The 20,421-nt window shown below is 44.8% G+C and overlaps 1 protein-coding gene across 1 annotated transcript in view; it reads right to left on the bottom strand.

Annotated features, from left to right (window-relative positions):
* The window catches only part of ITPKB (inositol-trisphosphate 3-kinase B), a 112,873-nt gene extending 110,341 nt beyond the window's left edge, over window positions 1-2,532 (bottom strand). The window contains exon 1 of the mRNA XM_038397111.2: window positions 2,190-2,532. The gene's annotated coding sequence lies outside the window, so the exon portion shown is untranslated. The remainder of the gene's footprint in view (window positions 1-2,189) is intronic.
* Between the last annotated feature and the right edge of the window lie 17,889 nt (window positions 2,533-20,421).

The following is a 20,421-nucleotide window of genomic DNA, read 5'->3' as shown; positions in this document are numbered from 1 at the left end:
TTTCTACTGCCTTGTGCATGTGTTATCTGCATTTGTGTGTATGCTACATCTACTCACATTAGCTGATCAAAATTCTTCTGTCAAAACTGATTTTCAGTGGAAAACTGGAACTTCAACTAAACAAAATCTTTCACAAAAATGTCTGCTTTCTGTGGAAAAATTCAACTTTTTGTTAAAAACACACACTTCTTGTAGGTCACCTGCCTCATGGCTCCTATCTCCTCTTGGCTCCCTCTCCAGTCACACTACATCTCTCAGGATGGACTGGCTCAGCAAGTGGGCAAACTATTGTGTCTCATGAGAGGCGCAGCCTGGCCAAGGAGCCCAGCCTATAGAAGAGAATGGGGGCCTGAAGCACTCAAACTACAACTCCCATAGAGCACCATAATAGAATTTCTAAATAACAATTTTCAAGTTTTGACTAAAAGATTTTGGCTTAAATATTCATAAGTACTGGCGTGCCTTTGTTATGCTGTGGGTATGTATGTATATGTCTGTCCCCGTATGACATGAATATCAAATTAGGTTCTCTTTAGAGAATGTGTTTCTTTTCAGTAAAAAGAAAAGGAGTACTTGTGGCACCTTAGAGACTAACAAATTTATTAGAGCATAAGCTTTCGTGAGCTACAGCTCACTTCATCGGATGCATTTGGTGGAAAAAACAGAGGGGAGTGCATCCGATGAAGTGAGCTGTAGCTCACGAAAGCTTATGCTCTAATAAATTTGTTAGTCTCTAAGGTGCCACAAGTACTCCTTTTCTTTTTGCGAATACAGACTAACACGGCTGCTACTCTGAAACCTTTCTTTTCAGTGTAAGTGTGGATAGGTCTATATGCCTTTGTGTGGTTTTGTTTACTATGGATCCATGTGTCTGCTGTTGGCTCTCTGTGTTTGTGTGCATCTGTATGGCTTTGTGCAGTTTCATGTATGTTAGATCTAGATGTGTTTACCCTGTGTCTATCCGCTCTGTGTGTCATAAGATTGTGTATGCATCTCTTCTATTAGTCTTACATATACGCTTGGGCATGCATGTCTAGCTTGTGTTCCCTGTATAGACATCTGGATGGGTGTGTGCTACAGCTCTGTGTGCTTTTGTGTCTATGCGATTCTTCCTGCGTAGGTGACCCTCTGTCCATGTGTCTTTATCTGTTTATATTAGCTCGGTGTGTCTCTTTGTGCATGTATGTTTGTATGTATAGCTAGAATTATGGCCTTCTTTTCCCTTTGGAGCATTTGAATTCTATGTATGAAAGATACACATGAGTGTGTTGTGTGTAAGTGTCAATGTTTATTTATATGCACGTGTGCATACACGAGCTGTAGATGTAAGTGTACTGTGTGCAACTGCATGTCCGTGTATGTTTCCGTGTATCCTTAACACTCTATCTGCTAAATGCCTTTGTATTGTGTATTAATATTAATTAAAAGGCATCTATTCGCTCCGGGGTATAATTTGCAGCGGTGTGCATGTACAGCGTGGTATACCAGTGCCTATGCATCTCTAGAGTTACAGCCTCCTGCTCGCACTGGGTCATGTCGTGACAACGTGCAAACGGGTGAGTGTCCAGGTGTGTGCAGATGTTGTGTGTGTGTACATGTCCATCTCCGTCGGAGCGTTCAGGAGAAATACATTTGGACGCGCTTATCCTGCTTTGCAGTGGGAGAGCAAACCGAGAGCCTTTCATCCTCAACTCCTGTCCGGAGAGGCACCGTAAGGCGGACGGCTGAGTAGTTTTGCTGACAGCTGGCTTTCCCCTCCCTGCAGAGAGCTCCGGAGCGAACACGAGCCTATTTGTGTTTTTCTTGTAAATTGTTTTCAGAACGACCAGTTCACAGGTTTCCCAGAAAATGATCTAACTGCATTTCGCCACTACCATAATATCTTCAAACGTGCATTTGCTGCTACCGCTCCGCTTGCCCGAAAAGGCAGGTATTTTGCTCCTGCCTGCAGCATAATGCTCGAGCTAATGCCAGGGGGTGAAAATACTACAGTCACTCACTAAAGAGTGGAGAAGGCGGCTTGAAATGGCATTTGCATGGAGGCACGTTTGAGAAACATTGTGAAACGTGTGCGATTTTTTTTCCATGATCCAACCCTCCTGCCCTGCTGTTCTTCCCAGAGAAAGAAAAATCCGCTTAATCGAGAGAAAGCCAAGGGGAAAAAATCGAATTAAACAGTCCACTCTTACCTGGTATATCAGGGACTCATGTAGACTTCACAGTCCTGTTAGTTCACATCCCCTTGAAACACCCGCAGGAACTGAGACACACACAAAATGCTTCAGAAATCATTTCCTCATCCAGATCAGGATTTTAAAATGTAACCGTCTATATTCTATAGGAGAGACTTTTAAAAATGAGCTAGTTTCTTTTTGGTTGAATCGTGGGGCTTGCCTTCACCGATTTGTTGTCTTGCTAATTGATGATCCTTTCCCCGCCAACCGCGCCATCAGCCTTGTCACTTTCAGCTTTGCAGTTTCTTGAACGTTTGTTCAATGTGCGATTAAAAGCAAGCGAGCGAGCAACCGAGGAGGGGCGGGGAGTAGGACGGCAGGAAGGAAGTTGTGAGCCTGTCTGGGGTTGAACTCAGCGGAACAAGTTTCATTTTTTTTTCTTTTTTTTTTCTTTCCTTTCTATTGCTTGGCAGGACCGCTGGAGGGAAACACTAAAAAAAAAAAAAAAAAAAAAGTTTCCATTGTTAACTAGCAAAAAAAAAAGTTTCTACTTCTGTGGGTTAAAGATACACGATCCATTTTCCAACCTCAGCTTGATCTTACTATGTATATCACTTGCTGCACTATTTTAAACCCTCAACTTCAGTCGATCCCTGGGACATTGACTAACCCACACATGGGCTGCTGTTTGCATCTAATACACACCCTGCTGAGCTTCCAAAGCTCATGAGGCAGTCCTAGGATAGATACCCCGAAGAGTAATATTGTAAGAAGCTTCACAACAAGGTGGGTTCAAATTAATTCTCTAACCTAAGTAGCATATTTTATAACCTTAGCTTTCAGGATTCTAATGCCAGTACTTGGAGGGTTAAATGCACCTCTGTGCAGAGGGCATGCTCATGGCCAGTGTGTTTAAGGCCATTTCCGTCCTACCTACATCCTGTTTTGGAGCCTAGGCTTGTGTTGTAGTGTCCTTCGGCACAGGGGTACATTTCTCCCAAATTGAGGACATGACTTGGACTGGATGCTCCCCTGCCCTACCCCTTGTTGGTCATTTGCATCCGTACAAAGAGGGTGCAAACCGCTACCTTTCCAATGGGGTAGTGTTTTACTATCTACTTTGCCCTGGTGGAAATGACTAAAGACACAGGACAATGGAGAATCGGGATCCTTAGGGTAGATCCTCAGCTGATGTAAACTATCATAGCTCTGCAGTAACTTCACTTAGCTTAGGATCTGCCCCCTGTATTTCTGTAGGATTGCATCCTAAACGTGGGTCTAGAAGGAAGGCTGTCCTTCCTGACGGGAGATATGTGATACAGCTATCCCACACAGCTCCTGCAGGGCTTAAGCACAACTCCCATTTCGCAGCAAGAACGGGCTCTTGGCTGTGAAAAGGGGTGATATTTAAAATCCAGATAGCCATCTCAAATTAGCTATCTCAATATAAAATCCATAATGGAGGCAAGGCACTGCAGTTTTTACCCTTGTGTAGCTAAGATAACACCAGCTGGTGGTTATAGAGTTGACCTCAACTAGCTACACTGAGGTAAAAACAACCCAAGTCTTGTCTCTGCTAGGATTTTATACTGAGATAGCGATCTCGATGTAAAATCATACCTCATTTTTGCAGTAAAGACATAGCCTCTGGAGTGAACAGGGGCAGAAAGTTCTTTGAACCTGCAGAAGGAGGTGTGGATTGCCAATCTCATAGACACACAGATAGACAAAGTAAGCTCATTTTTGTTTTTCTATTTCAAGAAATCTTATTTAGCGCTCTGTGCAGGAAAAGAGAGTATTAGAATCTTTCCACAAAAAGAGCAACTTTTTCTGCAATGTCTGAGCTCAGAGGGGCTTAGTCTTCCAAGGATTTAAGCATATGGGTAACACTACACACATAAGCAGATACATTGAGTTCAATGTGAGTAAAGTTACTCCTGTGTAAGAGTTTGCAGGATCTGACCATTCGTGGCTCCCAGTCTATGCAATGTGTGTGTGTGTATGCAGAAAATTTGATCTTAATCACATTCAGAAATGCATGAAGATTTGTAAGTGTTCCCCTTAAAAAAATCGGAAGTATTCTACAATGGCATGTTCACATGTGTGTTGCTTTGTATCCATACAGCTGTGTGTGCATATTTTAGACTACTACTTAGGGCTTATTTAGACTAAGGATTTTGCACAAATGTAAACCACATTAGTGTACCTACACTAGTAGAAAGCTCTAATGCAGATCCACTGCCCTGGTGCAAAATGCGGCTTGCCTCTGTGTGACCTACCCCAGGATAAGTTACCAGGATAAGTCACATGAGTGCAAGCCCCATTTTACATCCGTGCAGCACATCTACACTGTGAGTTTGCATTAGTGCAGCTACATTTATACAAAAATCCCCAATGTAGAAAGCCTAAAAATACAGTAATATTATTTTAAAGAGTCAGAAAATCCGACCTCCAGATCTAAATTTCTTCTGCATACATACATTATATACATCACTCTTTTAATCATACAGGGAATGGTTAATAAAAACGTAAAGAAAAGAAAAAAAACCTCTTAGCAACAAATCCCTTTTTGTGATGTTTAGATAAGGCAAGGAAATTGTAGTTTCTAGCCCTGGAATCACATAAGGGCCATCGTTATATGATGAAGAGCAGATAAAGTTCAGTGCACTAGTTTTCCCATCAAGTAATCTGCGGAAGATAGGCCTATGGTGTACATCAGTTAGACTAAGTGGCAATCACAAATCTAACCAGGTCACAAAGGTAGACTATTTGGTCCTATGGAGTCATATTCTTGCTATGTAAAAACATGAAGGGGTGGGGAAATAATATTTCTTTCATAAAATGGATGATTGGTTCTATTATTATTATTTTAATACTGTAGTACATAGGAGCCCCAGTCATGGACCAAAATCCCATTGTGCTTGGTGCTGCACAAACACAGAATAAAAAGACATTCTCTGTTCCAAGGAGCTTGCAGTCTAAATATAGTAAAAGTAAAATTCTTAAACAACCACAAAAGGCCTAAGTCAGTGGCAAACCTACGTCAGTGGAAGTAGGACCGGGGTCCAAATCCTTCACATCTAAGTTTATACCCCCTGCTTCCAAATAAAAGCATTGTATTGCAGGGGAGACACTGAATGGACTGAGAGGATAATATACAAGCATCTGAACCTACAAACCGTTACCCATGCAAATAGTCCTTTCTCACATGGAACATTGCCATTGAAATTAACAGGATTTAACTGAAAAATTAAAAGATTTGAAAAAAAATCATTGAAAAAAGATTTGCAGACCCCAGACCTATATATTCAGGAAACAGAGTGGAGACAAATAATGAAAGCAGGCCATAGAGCTGAAGGTGTATAAAAGACACCCACTGACAGAGGATGGGAATATTTTAGGAAGAGAAACTTCATGATTCTCAAATCAATGTGGTATTTTTTATGTACAGTGCAGTGATCAGTGAATTATACATCGGTTCTAAAGAAGAGTACACTGTAAAGGTCAGCAAAACTGATACAACTCTCCTCCTGTCTATTTATATATCATCCTATCTAATAATAATAACAACAATCCCAAAGTATCCTCATTCCTAATGGAATTCTGGCCCACTTTTGTTACAAGATCCATCTCTGTTAAATAACCAATCTCTGTCAATCTCTTGACTGGTTGCTTAAGAAAGTTTTCACTGTGTATTAAAAATGAATTTTCAAAACAGGTGTGCTTGTCACTGTTTAGCTATCTCTGCAACTATGAATGGTGTTTACAGCCTCCCAGTGGCAGATATTTTATTGATTTATTTTATTGACTTCCCAGCGGAAAGTCCAGTTATGTAACAATAGGAAATATGAGTATGTAAATAAATGTGGAGTAAGTCCATAGAAATCAACAGACTTACTCCACATTTACCTCACTGTAACTGAGAATGAATTTGGCTAATATTTTATTTTAAAAAAAAATACACATGACCTAACAGGAAATACAAGCCAAAACTAATGTTGAGGGTTGGCAACTCTTCATGAAGCATGAGCTTTCCTGTCACAAGAACGGTACACTTCTGATCATTCCAGGGAGGTAGAGTGGGTTGGTGGGTGACACAAAGGAGTGGAAATAAGGGTCTAGAATGTTATTCAGTTGTACTCCAGTCTCTTTTGCATTGCTTCAGTGGCTCAAAGGGGTCAGAAAGCAGACACCTCTGCCCAGCTGAGAATTTCTCTGGCATGGGACAACTCTTAACTGGGTCATAGCTGGCTTACCAGATAACCGGGCCAACATCTTCCCCCTCACGCATGTATTTGGCTCCCAGCATGGGGAGAATATTGATGTGGGAAGAGGGCATGGCTGGAACATTGCGCTCCAGCTCTTGCTCAGCAGGCATATGGGCCCAGATCTTCAAAGGTATTTAGGTGCCTAACTCCCATTGGCTTCAGTAGGAGTTAAGTACCTAAATAGCTCTTAGAATTTAGAGCTGCCTCTAGGCTCCACTAACCTACACTGTGACTCAGCTCAGTGTAGAATCACTGTGAGAATCAAGGAGTCAGTTGTGGCTGTTTGAGAGCCGCCCCCTCTCTGCTGTGCCACGTAGAAGCTCAGTGAAGCAGAGAATCTGATGCAAGGATTTCTAGGTTCTATTCTTGGCACCACTGCTGACTTGCAGCTTGATCTGGGGGATGTTATTTTTTAAAATTTCTTTCTGCCTTAGTTTACCTGTCTGCGAAACAGATATAATATCTACTGTGCCTCACAGGGGTGTTTATGGCTCTATATCACTTGATGTTTGTCGCGTACTGTGATATCCCTCGATGAAACAAGCTATGTGCAAAGCATTAGCAGTAATATTCTAAGAACACGGGGCTGGATGAAGTGTTCTAACTCTTGTAGCAGGGGGTTGGCGGACTCTGAAAGAACTCAAGTGCTTTGATATTTCTGGATGAAAGGTATTATACAAGAGCTAAGGAACAGAAATTATGTATAGACACACACGCAGAGAGACAGGGTAAAAGAAATTTTGCGCTAGGCTTAGGCATCCATCATAAATCTGAGACATTACTGTTCTGTTGGGCGCAACACATTCATGCAGAGGGTACCTTCATTGTTCCATTAGGTAACATATTAAAATGTGTGCGTGATTGTGAAGACACTCTGGTTTTAGGCTCGTGTAATTCCATTGAGTTCTGTAGAGTTGTTCCTTATTTAGCTTAATGTGAGAGAAGAATCAGGCCTAGGTCTGCAGTATGTGTGTGTGTCATAAACACATTTTACTGTTCTGCAATAGATTAGCAAGTTGACCCATAGTTCCTACTTACTATTAATAATGTGTACAGCTGTATATCTGTGGTGTGTCCTATGAGTCAGCATTAAGGTTTTCTTTTTTGCACAGGCCTTCCAAAGAGCATTACAAAAACACAATAAACCATGCATACTTTTTATGTTATTAAAGAAGGATGCAAATGGAATATATCTCATTCATTATTTCCAAGGCTACTAATGTTGTACGAAAGTGCCTGGAAGAGGGTTTAAAACGCCAACTGTTCAAATACTATTTCAGTGTCTGGAAAGGTTTTTCCTGTTCATTGGTCACAGTTATTCCATTGGACTGTGACCATCTAACCATAATTGGACAGCTTTGCATTTGTTTTAGATATTTTTTTATTATAGCAGGAAAAAGGCAAGCTGTTTTTATTTTAAGAGTCTGCAACATGTCATGTGAAGTTTTTTTCACAGCAGCTGGCTTGGTTGCTCTCTCTGTTTTTGTGAAATATGATGGATATATCTTAACATGACATGGCTGAGATAATCCACAGTACCTTTTTAGGGATGAGCTGAACAGGAAATCACAGGAAATGTTGTCAAAGTTTCCATTCGCTGTAATGCGTGGCCTCTGCTTTTGGAGAGAAAGAAAAAGGGGGAGGGGGAAGAATTTAGGAAGATTTGGTTTATAATTTTAGATTCCACAATGGGAGATGGACATTTAATTAAAAATAAAGCACCAAGAATCCATGTGGGAATCGATTGTTACATACATCTGAAGGTCTGTGGCATAATACATTTTAAAGATTTACCAAAATATTTGTAATAAAGCACGCACCCCAAAAAGAACAGCTATTCCTCACAGTCTTTTACGTCTGTGAAAGGAAAAATGTCCAGGTTTGACTCTGCACAGCAGATTTTAATAAACTGGCAGCTCATGGGTGATTATTAATAATTTTGAAAACTAAGGTAATAAAGCTAAGAAAATATCCTTAAATGAGGTTGCTGGACAGCAGTGTATTTTTTTCTGTATATGGTGCTTCTCATTGCCAAGCAACAAATTGCAAAGGCCAATGGACCTCTGATCCTGAAAGACAGCTTGGACTACAGCACTCATGAAAACCACCAGTCCTTAAATGTAAAAGAAATTGGCTCACGCGAGAACATCTTCCCCAGCTCGAGTGAAATCCATATTCTCGTTCAAGCAGGGAAGGTCACTGCTTTTCCCTGAAAAACCAGAGATGGGCAAAACCTCTATGAAAATAATAGCATATACACCCGGTAGCGAGGGGGCATGGTCTCCCTCCCTCACGGATGGGGAGAGAACCGCAACCACCCCTTGGTGGGAGGAACCGGGACACTCGCAGCCACCCCGCCAGAAGCAGAGGAGTGAGGCAGGAACTGGAAATATAAAAGGCAAACCCTCCAGCTCAGTTGGGGCAGAGCTGCCAGAGGAGCAGGACGTCTCTCTCCCGTTCCTGGAGTCCGGACCTGACAGAGGCTGCTACAGTGCCAGAGACCCAGAGGGACTGCCGGAGCTGCCAGACACCAGGGACACCGAGGCACTGTTGGGGCTGCCACTAGCCATTTACCCGAGCGAGAATGACGTCAACCCTGGAACCCCGTGTCTGGGAGTGTAGGAAGGAGCCCATGGAAACTGAATAGGGTTCAACCATGTTACTGACTGCAGGCTGACCAGCGTGTTGCGGCCAGATTTTCCCGCTGACCCAGTGGTGGACCACTCTGCTGCTGTTAGGGCCTTGGGCTGGGATGCAGTGGAGCGGGTGGGCCTGCATCCCTCTGCCCCTTGCCGCCCCACCCCTGGGGGTGGCAGCCTCCCCACCTTTAGGCCAGGAGGCCTGCATTGGTTTGACACGTGCCCAAGCTAGGACTCCAGATAGCTTTTGAGTAGCAGCCGTGTTAGTCTGTATTTGCAAAAAAGAAAAGGAGTACTTGTGGCACCTTAGAGATTAAAAAATTTATTTGAGCATATGCTTTCGTGAGCTACAGCTCACTTCATCAGTGCACACACCGGCACATGTTTCCACCCTCCTCTAGAATTGGAAGGGCTGGCAATCTCTAGAGGGTGCTTCCTCTCATGAAATTTCCAACCCAATGCTGCAGATTCACAAGATTCGGCTCATTCTGAGAAGGTGGAGTGCTTGTTGTAGCGTTTAGCATGGGACTGGGAGTTACAGGGTCTATTCCCAGCTTGACCGCTGACTAACTCTGTGCCTTTAGACAAATCATTTAGGCCAGGGGTGGCCAACCTGTGGCTCCGGAGCAGCATGCAGCTGGCTCTTCAAAAGTTAATATGCGGCTCCTTGTGTAGACACCAACTCTGGGGCTGGATCTACAGGCACCAACTTTCCAATGTGCCAGGAGGTGCTCACTGCTCAACCCCTGGCTCTGCCACAGGCCTTGCCCCCTTCCCGCACCCTCCTCTGAGCCTGCCATGCCCTCGCTCCTCCCCCTCCGAGCCTCCTGCACACCACAAATCAGCTGATCGGGAGGCACGGGGGGCGGGGGAAGGAGAGGCGCTGATCGCGGGGCTGCCGGTGGGCGGGAGGTGCTGGGAGCGGTCTGGTGGGGGGCGGGAGCGGGGAGGAGCTGATGCAGGGCTGCTGACATATTATTGTGGCTCTTTGGCAATGTACATTGGTAAATTCTGGCTCCTTCTCAGGCTCAGGTTGGCCACCCCTGGTTTAGGCCACAATTTTCAAATCCAGTTCCCTAAAGGTAGGACCTAAATCCATATTTAGGTGCCTAAATAAGTAGCCAAATTTTCAGGGATGTGGTGCACCCACAATTCTCACTGAAGTCAATGGCTTTTCACTGGGGATGAATCTGGCCCATGGTGCAATTTTGTTCCCTGCTTCAGCAAATGCTGCATGATTATTTATTTTTCCTTTTAAAAATGCAAAGAAGTTTTTACATTCTGGGCAGATCATAATAATGAGCTGCTTGAACCAAAATGTCTAGAGAGTAATTACAACCAGCAAAGGTGAAGCTCTGGCCCAGGAGTAAACATTAGCTACCCATTTGCACAGCCTGCTCAATCAGACTCAAAGCTGGTGGTCAGATTAGATCTATTGGACTCTGAAACACTAAACTCATTTCTGCCTCACTCCTGCAGGATGGGAATTACTTCTCTGGCACCTCTTGGAACTCCAGGGAGGATTGGAGTGGGGTTTGCCTTTAGAGAACAATACAAAAACCTGGATGGGGGGAGGAGAAGTTTGGTTCCTGATCCCACAGCAGAATTCTTGTGCTTTCTTCACTCTTTGCTCTGCCTTTATCCTTTGTTCTCTTCCTGACCCACCCCTTCATCTGGACCAGATTCTCCTCCGCCACCGCAGTGTGATTCCCTTTAATGTCAATGGGAGTTGTGATAGTGAGCTGGGGAGAATTGGCTCTCTGGAGTCTATATGCTGCTGCGTTAGTATTGGACCAAATCCTGAGGCCCGGTCAGTTGGCTCTCCTTTATTGTCATGTACGGGAATCTCTCCCGCTAACTCAGAGGACACTCAAGCTGGTTCAGTGAAGTCTGTGAAGCAGATGTTCAGCCATTTTGTGGTTGCAAGTTCATGCAAATAAGCTCTTTGCACCCCTTCTGATTGTGCCTCCATGGATCCGGATCCCCACAATCTTGCATGCAGGAAATGTGGGGGGTTCTGCTGCCTGGGGACAACAGGAGACTCACTGGGGCTGTCTGGTGAGGGGAAAAGGGAGACTGGATAGAGCTCAGTGTGACCCCAACCCCATATATAGTGCTTGTGGAGGGGGAGACTGGGTGAGCGATAGGGGCTATGCTGCCCCCACTCTCATTGCCAAGGTGGGACAGAATCCTTTAGTCCCAAAAGGCCCCTTTGCCAGCTGACTGCTCCATTATTACAGCTGGCACAAATGCTGCCATTTCCATACCCTGATCTGCAGGTGCCTCCAAGAGGTGGCAGAGGGATTGATTTACAAATGCTGAGACTTGCGCCCACAGCCATAGAACCCAAGACCAGCTTTAAAGGTCGGCCCTTTAATCTCCACCCACAGCCAAGTGAGGCTCTGTTCTTAAGGTCGGGCTCCTCAGAAGCAGGAGAGGGAGACCTGGACAGAGCACCACAGATTAATATCATTTGACAAAGGATTTGGGTTTTGCCAATTTCATGACATTTTCTCCTTTCACTAATAACACCTCCCACACTACCCGGATTGTGCAGCTCCAGAGAAATGTTGGATCTGCTTACTGAGAGCAAGCAAGGAGAGATTATGCACAGATCACTCGTGAGCCTGACGGCAGCTTCGTCCCATACAGGCCAAGGAGGAGGACAGAACAACATATACCATTCAACACTGACCTTTCCCCCTCCAAACCCCAAGCAGAGTGAGAGACTTAACTAAAGGAGCCAGAGAAATGCCTCGGAAAAGTCCATTTTGATAGCAGAGACCACCAATGTCCTGAGACACCTGTCTTTTGGGAGGGGGTTGTTGGCAGACATATTGAATCAGAATTGGGATCCACTCCCCAGCCATGCACCCAAATTTCTGCATCTTCCGCTGAGTAATTCTTGGAGTGGACATTGAGTGCACTTTATGAAGAAATCTTGTTTCCTTCTGTTTTATGTATTTGACATTTCTCCAAAAGAACAAAATGTTGGAATAACGAATTACTTCCCCTCCCCACCCCATCTGACATTAGGAGAAAGTTTACTTTACAGCTCTTGGTACATGTTGCACAGGGGGTGGATGGTGCTGAACAAAGATGTACAGTAAAAGAGGTGGCATTTGAGTTATAATCGGGGATTGTCACCAGGGAATTACCTGCCATTTGTGTTGTTTGGAAAGGAGATCTGTCGGAAGAGCGTAGCAGACTGTACATAAAACCCAGGCGGCTGCACTGGTGACTAACGGGGTGGCACTTTCTCTGTGAGCCAGTGAGAAATCAGTGGATGGTGCTAGTAGTGAGAATTGTCTTGTTGAAGGTGCAGAGCCTCATTCCCCTGTCACTCACATGAGTGTTAAGGGGGAGTAGTTCTACTGAAGATATAAGTGAGAGGAGAATCAGGCCTGCTGACTTTTTTCACGGGACTTAAAAAAAGGGGTGAACTTCTAGCCCCACTGAAGTAAAGGGGAATGAATGGGACCAGCATTTCTTGAAAGCCTTGCCCATTTAAAGAAAAGGAGTACTTGTGGCACCTTAGAGACTAACAAATTTATTTGACCACCAGCACTTTGCCTAAAACTAAGGGATTGACCCCAGCATCTTCACCTAATCCCAGCTGAGACATTTACATTTGCCTAATGACATCATCACTGGGATTTCAAAATGACACATTATTCTTCACATTCCCCAACTAAAAGGGCCTTGAGGTAGTTGAGTGTTGCTGTTGCATTCTCCCCCTTCCCCCCAAAGGATGAGAAGTGATCACCGTACACAGGGGTTGTAAAAGTTTTTGGGATCCTCTGGAATGAGGGGGAGCTCTGGCCCAGGAAAACATGTGATTCATGAAGACAATGTCAGTGGGGCTGTGGAACGGCTCCAGGGGGCATCTGCTTGAGGCCCATCTTGTAGGCTCCCTGCTTCAGATCTCTCACTGAAGCCTCTTCTTTGTAAAGGTTTTTACTTTGCTCTTGTGTCATCACACCCATCCCCTTATTCTCAAAGTGTTGCTTTGGTTTTGAGAATTATCCTGACAACCCGACTCACCAGTGGTGTAAATCAGAAGTAACATCCCTGCAATCAAAGGAATTAGACCGGGGTAAAATGGAGGCAAATGAGAGGAGAATCAGGCTCCAAACATTCGAAGTTAAACCAACAAGGATGGAGAGGGATGGCTGGCTATCCTAACAGAAGGAATTTCACTCACCCAAACACTTGATAGACCGTTCCCTCCTATCCCTTTACAAGTGCAGTTAGTCCTCCCACTAGTTGAATACACACTCTTCCATGTCCCAAGTTAATTTCTGGTACATGATTAGTTTACAGCTATGTTTAAAATACTTTATTTTAGCTGAACAAAGGTACCGAAGGCCTTGCTGGCCTCTGGCCTGGCTGATTCTTCAAACAAAAATGCAATGCCCACGGCCCTGTGGTTCACCCATTAGTTTCCTTTCTGGAAAAATTAAATTTTCATTTGCAGGAATCAGGGCAGGAATTTTAGGACCTGCATTTGCAAACTCCACATTCCTGGCAAAGGAAAAAAAACATTGGTGCTAACATTAGAGCTGTTGACCTATTTGCCACCAAGAGGTTAATGACCCAAAAAAGAAGACAGAGCTGTGGGAACTTTAAGAACCACAAGGTTCAGAACCTAAGTTTAAGTCAAAAATGGGATGGGTACAGGTTAGAAATGGTGCCAACCATTAACAGGGTAGTCCATACTCAGTAATTAGTAATGGCCTGGGACAATTATAAAAGTAGCCAGGGTAAGGGTGCTTTTTCCACATCACGTTGTCTCGGCTTATGGTACCCAGAAATTTCTTGAAGGCACAATAACAACTGGAAACAAGTACTAACTTTGCATTCTTACCAGAGGCATGTATTTGCAGAGCTTTCTAAAATGATGGGAGATGTAAATAAAAATAATGACTGAGACTTGAAGTGTCTCATTGATACAAACACTTCAGAAACCTTCCTCCGACTTTAAAAACAGCCTTAATGTTTATTGCAAATGAGGGAGTGTCCCTCCAAATGAGCAAATGTTGCACACAAGTTTGCCATTGCATCACACAGAGGGACCAGATCTTCAGTTACATCATGGGAAATTTGGAGACAATGGAATTCTTCTGCTCTGAGACCAGTATCACTGACATCAGAATCTGTCCCAGAAACTGTTGCTCGTGCACTGGACTGGAGTTGTCGCTAAAGATTATTTAATATTTAGAAGCGAAAAAGAATGAAAGATCAATGGAGATTGATTATTTAAAGGCAGCAGTTCCATCTTTGTGGAAACAGAACAGTGTTTCAGTGGATCACATTTTAGCCATGTGAGGAAGACAGTTATGATGCCCTTTGTACTCATGACAGGGAAGAGGCACTAACAGATATACATTTGTTGGCTGCATTTGCCTGGCAATTGTCTACAAGTTGGGTCTCTCCTGATACCACAAGATGGGAGATGTCTAGGGTCAGTGGTACAACTAGCTTTCCATTATAAACCTGATGATTAACCCTTATGCTAACTTCACCAAAACTAAGCCCAATTTTTCATCCCTGATCTCATGACAGAAAGGACTTTTTTCAAAGGAGGTGTCAGTCAGCCCAGGCATTTGGCAGAAAGGGTATCTTGGAAAAGGTAGGATGAGATTAGCACTTTGTGAGGAGTTTCTTAATTTTTTCCCCAAACCCCGTCTCAACAATGGATGAGCTAGAAACCCTCCATCTGGTTTAATAGGTTAAACCTGTCATCCTCAATGAGGAAAGGTGCCTTTGATATTTTTTTTTAAGAAGTCTGATGGGATAGTTTTGGAAAAATTCAGCTGGTTTTATTTTTCCTAACTTTCAAACATTTTAAATTTAGGTACAAAATACCAACAAAATAAACCTAACAGGATCTTTTGGGATAAAATATCACTTGGTTACATGCAAACCAAAATAGATTAGTTATCACAGCACTCACTTTTCCAAACAGTTACAGAGGGATGGGATTACAGTGAAATATTTTACCCTAATAAACCTAAACATTAACAGTTATTGAAACTTTTTCCATTAGTAAGTGTAATTAAGTTATTACAATAATTGGGATGAGGCTGTAATAGCCCCGTACAGATCTAATTAATCCATTTCATAGCCCTGGTCTACACTAGGCGTTGAGGTCGAATTTAGCAGTGTTAAATCGATGTAATCCTGCACCCGTCCACATGACGAAGCCCTTTTTTTCGACTTAAAGGGCTCTTAAAATCGATTTCCTTACTCCACCCCCGACAAGGGGATTAGCGCTGAAATCGGTTTTGCTGGGTCGAATTTGGGGTACTGTGGTCACAATTAGATGGTATTGGCCTCTGGGAGCTATCTGGACAGCACTCTCAACTCAGATGCACTGACCAGGTAGATAGGAAAAGGCCCGCGAATTTTTGAATTTCAATTTCCTGTTTGGCCAGTGTGGCAAGCTGCAGGTGACTATGCAGAGCTCAGCAGCAGAGGTGACCATGATGGAGTCCCAGAATCACAAAAGAGCTCCAGCATGGACTGAACGGGAGGTATGGGATCTGATCACTGTACGGGGAGAGGAATCTGTGCTATCAGAACTACGTTCCAGTTTTCGAAATGCCAAAACATTTGTGAAAATCTCCCAGGGCATGAAGGACAGAGGCCATAACAGGGAACCGAAGCAGTGCCGCGTGAAACTTAAGGAGCTGAGGCAAGCCTACCAGAAAACCAGAGAGGCCAACAGCTTCTCCGGGTCAGAGCCCAAAACATGCCGCTTCTATGATGAGCTGCATGCCATTTTAGGGGGTTCAGCCACCACTACCCAGCCGTGTTCTTTGATTCCTTCAATGGAGATGGAGGCAACACGGAAGCAGGTTTTGGGGATGAGGAAGATGATGATGATGAGGTTGTAGATAGCTCACAGCAAACAAGCGGAGAAACCGGTTTTCCTGACAGCCAGGAACTGTTTCTCACCCTGGACCTGGAGCCAGTACCCCCCGAACCCACCCAAGGCTGCCTCCCGGACCCACTAGGCAGAGAAGAGACCTCTGGTGAGTGTACCTTTTAAAATATTATACATGGTTTAAAAGCAAGCATGTTTAATGATTAATTTGCCCTGGCATTTGTGGCTCTCCTGGATATACTCCCAAAGCCTTTGCAAAAGGTTTCTGGGGAGGGCAGCCTTATTCCATCCACCATGGTAGGACACTTTACCACTCCAGGCCAGTAGCACGTTCTCGGGAATCATTGTAGAACAAAACATTGCCATGTATGTTTGCTGGTGTTCAAACAATATCCGTTCTTTAAATCTCTGTATTTTCCTCAGGAGAGCGATATCGTTCATGGTCACTTGGTTGAAATAGGGTGCTTTTCTTAAGGGGACATTCAGAGGTGCCGGTTCCTGCTGGGCTGTTTACCTATGGCTAAACAGAAATGTTCCCCGCTGTTAGCCATGCAGTGGGGGGAGGCAAAATGCAACCTTGTAATGAAAGCACATGTATTATGTATGTAATGTTAACAGCAAGGTTTACCATGAAAGAGTGTACCCATCGTTCTATAAAATGTGTCTTTTCAAATACCACTGTCTTTTTTTTTTTTCTCCACCAGCTGCATGTGTTTCAAGGATCACAGGATCTTCTCCTTCCCAGAGGCTAGCAAAGATTAGAAGGCAAAAAAAAATGCACTCGTGATGAAATGTTCTCTGAGCTCATGCTGTCCTCCCACACTGACAGAGCACAGACAAATGCATGGAGGCAGACAATGTCAGAGTGCAGGAAAGCACAAAATGACCGGGAGGAGAGGTGGCGGCCTGAAGAGAGGGCTGAAGCTGAAAGGTGGCGGCAGCGTGATGAGAGGAGGCAGGCTTCAATGCTGAGGCTGCTGGAGGAACAAACTAATATGCTCCAGCGTATGGTTGAACTGCAGGAAAGGCAGCAGGAGCACAGACAGCCGCTACAGCCCCTGTGTAATCATCCGCCCTCCTCCCCAAGTTCCATAGCCTCCTCACCCAGATGCCCAAGAACACGGTGGGGGGGCCTCCGGCCACCCAGCCACTCCACCCCAGAGGATTGCCCAAGTAACAGAAGGCTGGCATTCAATAAGTTTTAAAGCTTTAAACTTTTAAAGTGCTGTGTGGCCTTGTCCTTCCCTCCTCCACCCCCCCTCCTGGGCTACCTTGGTAATTATCCCCCTATTTGTGTAATGAATTAATAAAGAATGCATGAATGTGAAGCATCAATGACTTTATTGCCTGTGCAAGCGGTGATCGAAGGGAGGAGGGGAAGGTGGTTAGCTTACAGGGAAGTAGAGTGAACCAAGGGGCGGGGGGTTTCATCAAGGAGAAACAAACAGAACTGTCGTACCGTAGCCTGGCCAGTCATGAAACTGGTTTTCAAAGCTTCTCTGATGCGCACCGCACCCTCCTGTGCTCTTCTAACCACCCCTGGTGTCTGGCTGTGCGTAACCAGCAGCCAGGCGATTTGCCTCAACCTCCCACCCCGCCATAAACGTCTCCCCCTTACTCTCACAGATATTGTGGAATGCACAGCAAGCAGTAATAACAGTGGGAATATTGATTTCGCTGAGGTCTAACCGAGTCAGTAAACTGCGCCAGTGTGCTTTTAAACGTCCAAATGCACATTCTACCACCGTTCTGCACTTGCTCAGCCTGTAGTTGAACAGCTCCTGACTACTCTCCAGGCTGCCTATGTATGGCTTCATGAGCCATGGCATTAAGGGGTAGGCTGGGTCCCCAAGGATAACTATAGGCATTTCAACATCCCCAACGGTTATTTTCTGGTCTGGGAAGAAAGTCCCTTCCTGCAGCTTTTGAAACAGACCAGAGTTCCTGAAGATGCGAGCGTCATGTACCTTTCCCGGCCATCCCACATTGATGTTGGTGAAACATCCCTTGTGATCCACCAGTGCTAGCAGCACTATTGAAAAGTACCCCTTGCGGTTTATGAACTCGCTGGCTTGGTGCTCTGGTGCCAAGATAGGGATATGGGTTCCATCTATGGCCCCACCATAGTAAGGGAATCCCATTGCAGCAAAGCCATCCACTATGACCTGCACATTTCCCAAGGTCACTACCCTTGATATCAGCAGATCTTTGAATGCGTTGGCTACTTGCATCACAGCAGCCCCCACAGTAGATTTGCCCACTCCAAATGGATTCCCTACTGATCGGTAGCTGTCTGGCGTTGCAAGCTTCCACAGGGCTATTGCCACTCGCTTATCAGCTGTGAGGGCTGCTCTCATCTTGGTATTCTTGCGCCTCAGGGCAGGGGAAAGCAAGTCACAAAGTTCCATGAAGATGCCCTTACGCATGCGAAAGTTTCGCAGCCACTGGGAATCGTCCCAGACCTGCAACACTATGCAGTCCCATCAGTCTGTGCTTGTTTCCCGGACCCAGAATCGGCGTTCCACTGCATGAGCCTGCCCCATTAGCACCATGATGCCCACATTGGCAGGGCCCGTGCTTTGAGAGAAGTCTGTGTCCATGTCCTCATCACTCTTGTAACCGCGCTGATGTCGCCTACTCGCCCAGTTTCGCTTTGCCAGGTTCTGGTGCTGCATATACTGCTGGATAATGCATGTGGTGTTTAATGTGCTCCTAATTGCCAAAGTGATCTGAGCGGCCTCCATGCTTGCCGTGGTATAGCGTCTGCACAGAAAAAAGGCACGGAACGATTGTCTGCTGTTGCCCTGACGAAGGGAGGGGCGACTGACGACATGGCTTACAGGGTTGGCTTACAGGGAATTAAAATCAACAAAGGGGGTGGCTTTGCGAGAAACTGAATGGCCGCCTCAAGGATAGAACTCAAAACCTCAAGGATAGAACTCAAAACTGGGTTTAGCAGGCCGTTGATTTCACAGAGGGAGGGAGGAGAAAATGAATACAAAAAAAATCTGGTCTATTTCTTGTTTTGAGCCACTTCATCTATCTTTATACATCTTGCTGGCAGCAGACTGTGCAGTATGACCGCTAGCCATCGTCACCTCCTGGGTGCTTGGCAGAAGACGGTGCAGTATGACTGCTGGCCATCATCTTCTGCTGGCTGCAGATTAAAAGACAGTGCACTGCCGGTAGGACTCAATCGCCATCAGACGAAACAAGGGAAATGACTTGGCTGAGTCACTCCCATGTTTGCCCAGGCGCCCGATTAAAAGAGCACCCAGAACTACGTCGATGACAGCTACCAGTCATACTGCATACTTGTCTGCTGCCAAAAGGCAATAAACTGCTGCTGTGTAGCAATGCAGTACCACGTCCGCCAGCACCCAGGAGACATACGGTGACAGTTAGCTGAGTGGGCTCCATGCTTGCCATGGTATGGCGTCTGCACAGGTAACTCAAGAAAAAAGGCGCCAAACGATTGTCTGCCCTTGCTTTTATGGAGGGAGGGAGGGAACGGGGGCCTGACGATATGTACCCAGAACCACCCGCGACAATGTTTTAGCCCCATCAGGCACTGGGATTTCTACCCAGAATTCAAATGGGCGGTGGAGACTGCGGGAACTGTGGGATAGCTACCCACAGTGCAAAGCTCTGGAAGTTGACGGTTGCCTCGGTACTGTGGACACAGTCTGCCGATTACATGCACTTAGAGCATTTGTGGGGGGACACACATACTCGATAAAAACGGTTTATACAAAACCGACTTCTATAAATTCGACCTAATTTTCTAGTGTAGACATACTCATACTGGGGTCAACAGGAAAAATCTATTCCACTAGAAGGAACCCAGGAGATCTAGTCCCCAAAATTTAAACAAATGCTATTCTCCTCATCAGCCAGAAATCTTTTATCTTGTCTATTAAAGCAGAGCTGTTCTTGAATGCCAGACACACTTGCTTTGGTTGATTCCCTGTTCCATGTAGTAACTGTCTGGTCAGCAAAGAAATCCTACAGTACAGTATTTGTCTGACATCTGAGGAGAGTAAAGCCAAATATCACTCCTCCTGCTCTGACATGTCCAACAATCAAGCAGAATGTGTGATTTGGTGGGGCACCAGCATTGAGCAACACACTGACCTGAGTTATGGTGGTGTATGAAATGAGTGTGCTAGACCTCTAATTCATTTTGATGACACTTGACATAAACAAAACTATTTGAAATTAATGGCCCAAATCAGTCCCTGGTGTAATCCCACTGAAATGAATAATGCCATACCATGGATGACTTTGGCCAGCTATGTGGCATTTATATAGAAACTGTGGATCCCAAAATACTTCACAAATGTCAAATTAAACAAATCCTGGGCTTCATCCACAGCCCATTTAAGTCAAAGGAAAGACACCCATGGATTGCAATGGGCTTTGGAAAAGGTCCTATATATTGTATAGGGACC

Source organism: Dermochelys coriacea, chromosome 3 (assembly GCF_009764565.3).
Source record: "Dermochelys coriacea isolate rDerCor1 chromosome 3, rDerCor1.pri.v4, whole genome shotgun sequence".
NCBI lineage: Eukaryota > Metazoa > Chordata > Testudines > Dermochelyidae > Dermochelys > Dermochelys coriacea.
This window is presented reverse-complemented; position numbering and strand designations above follow the sequence as displayed.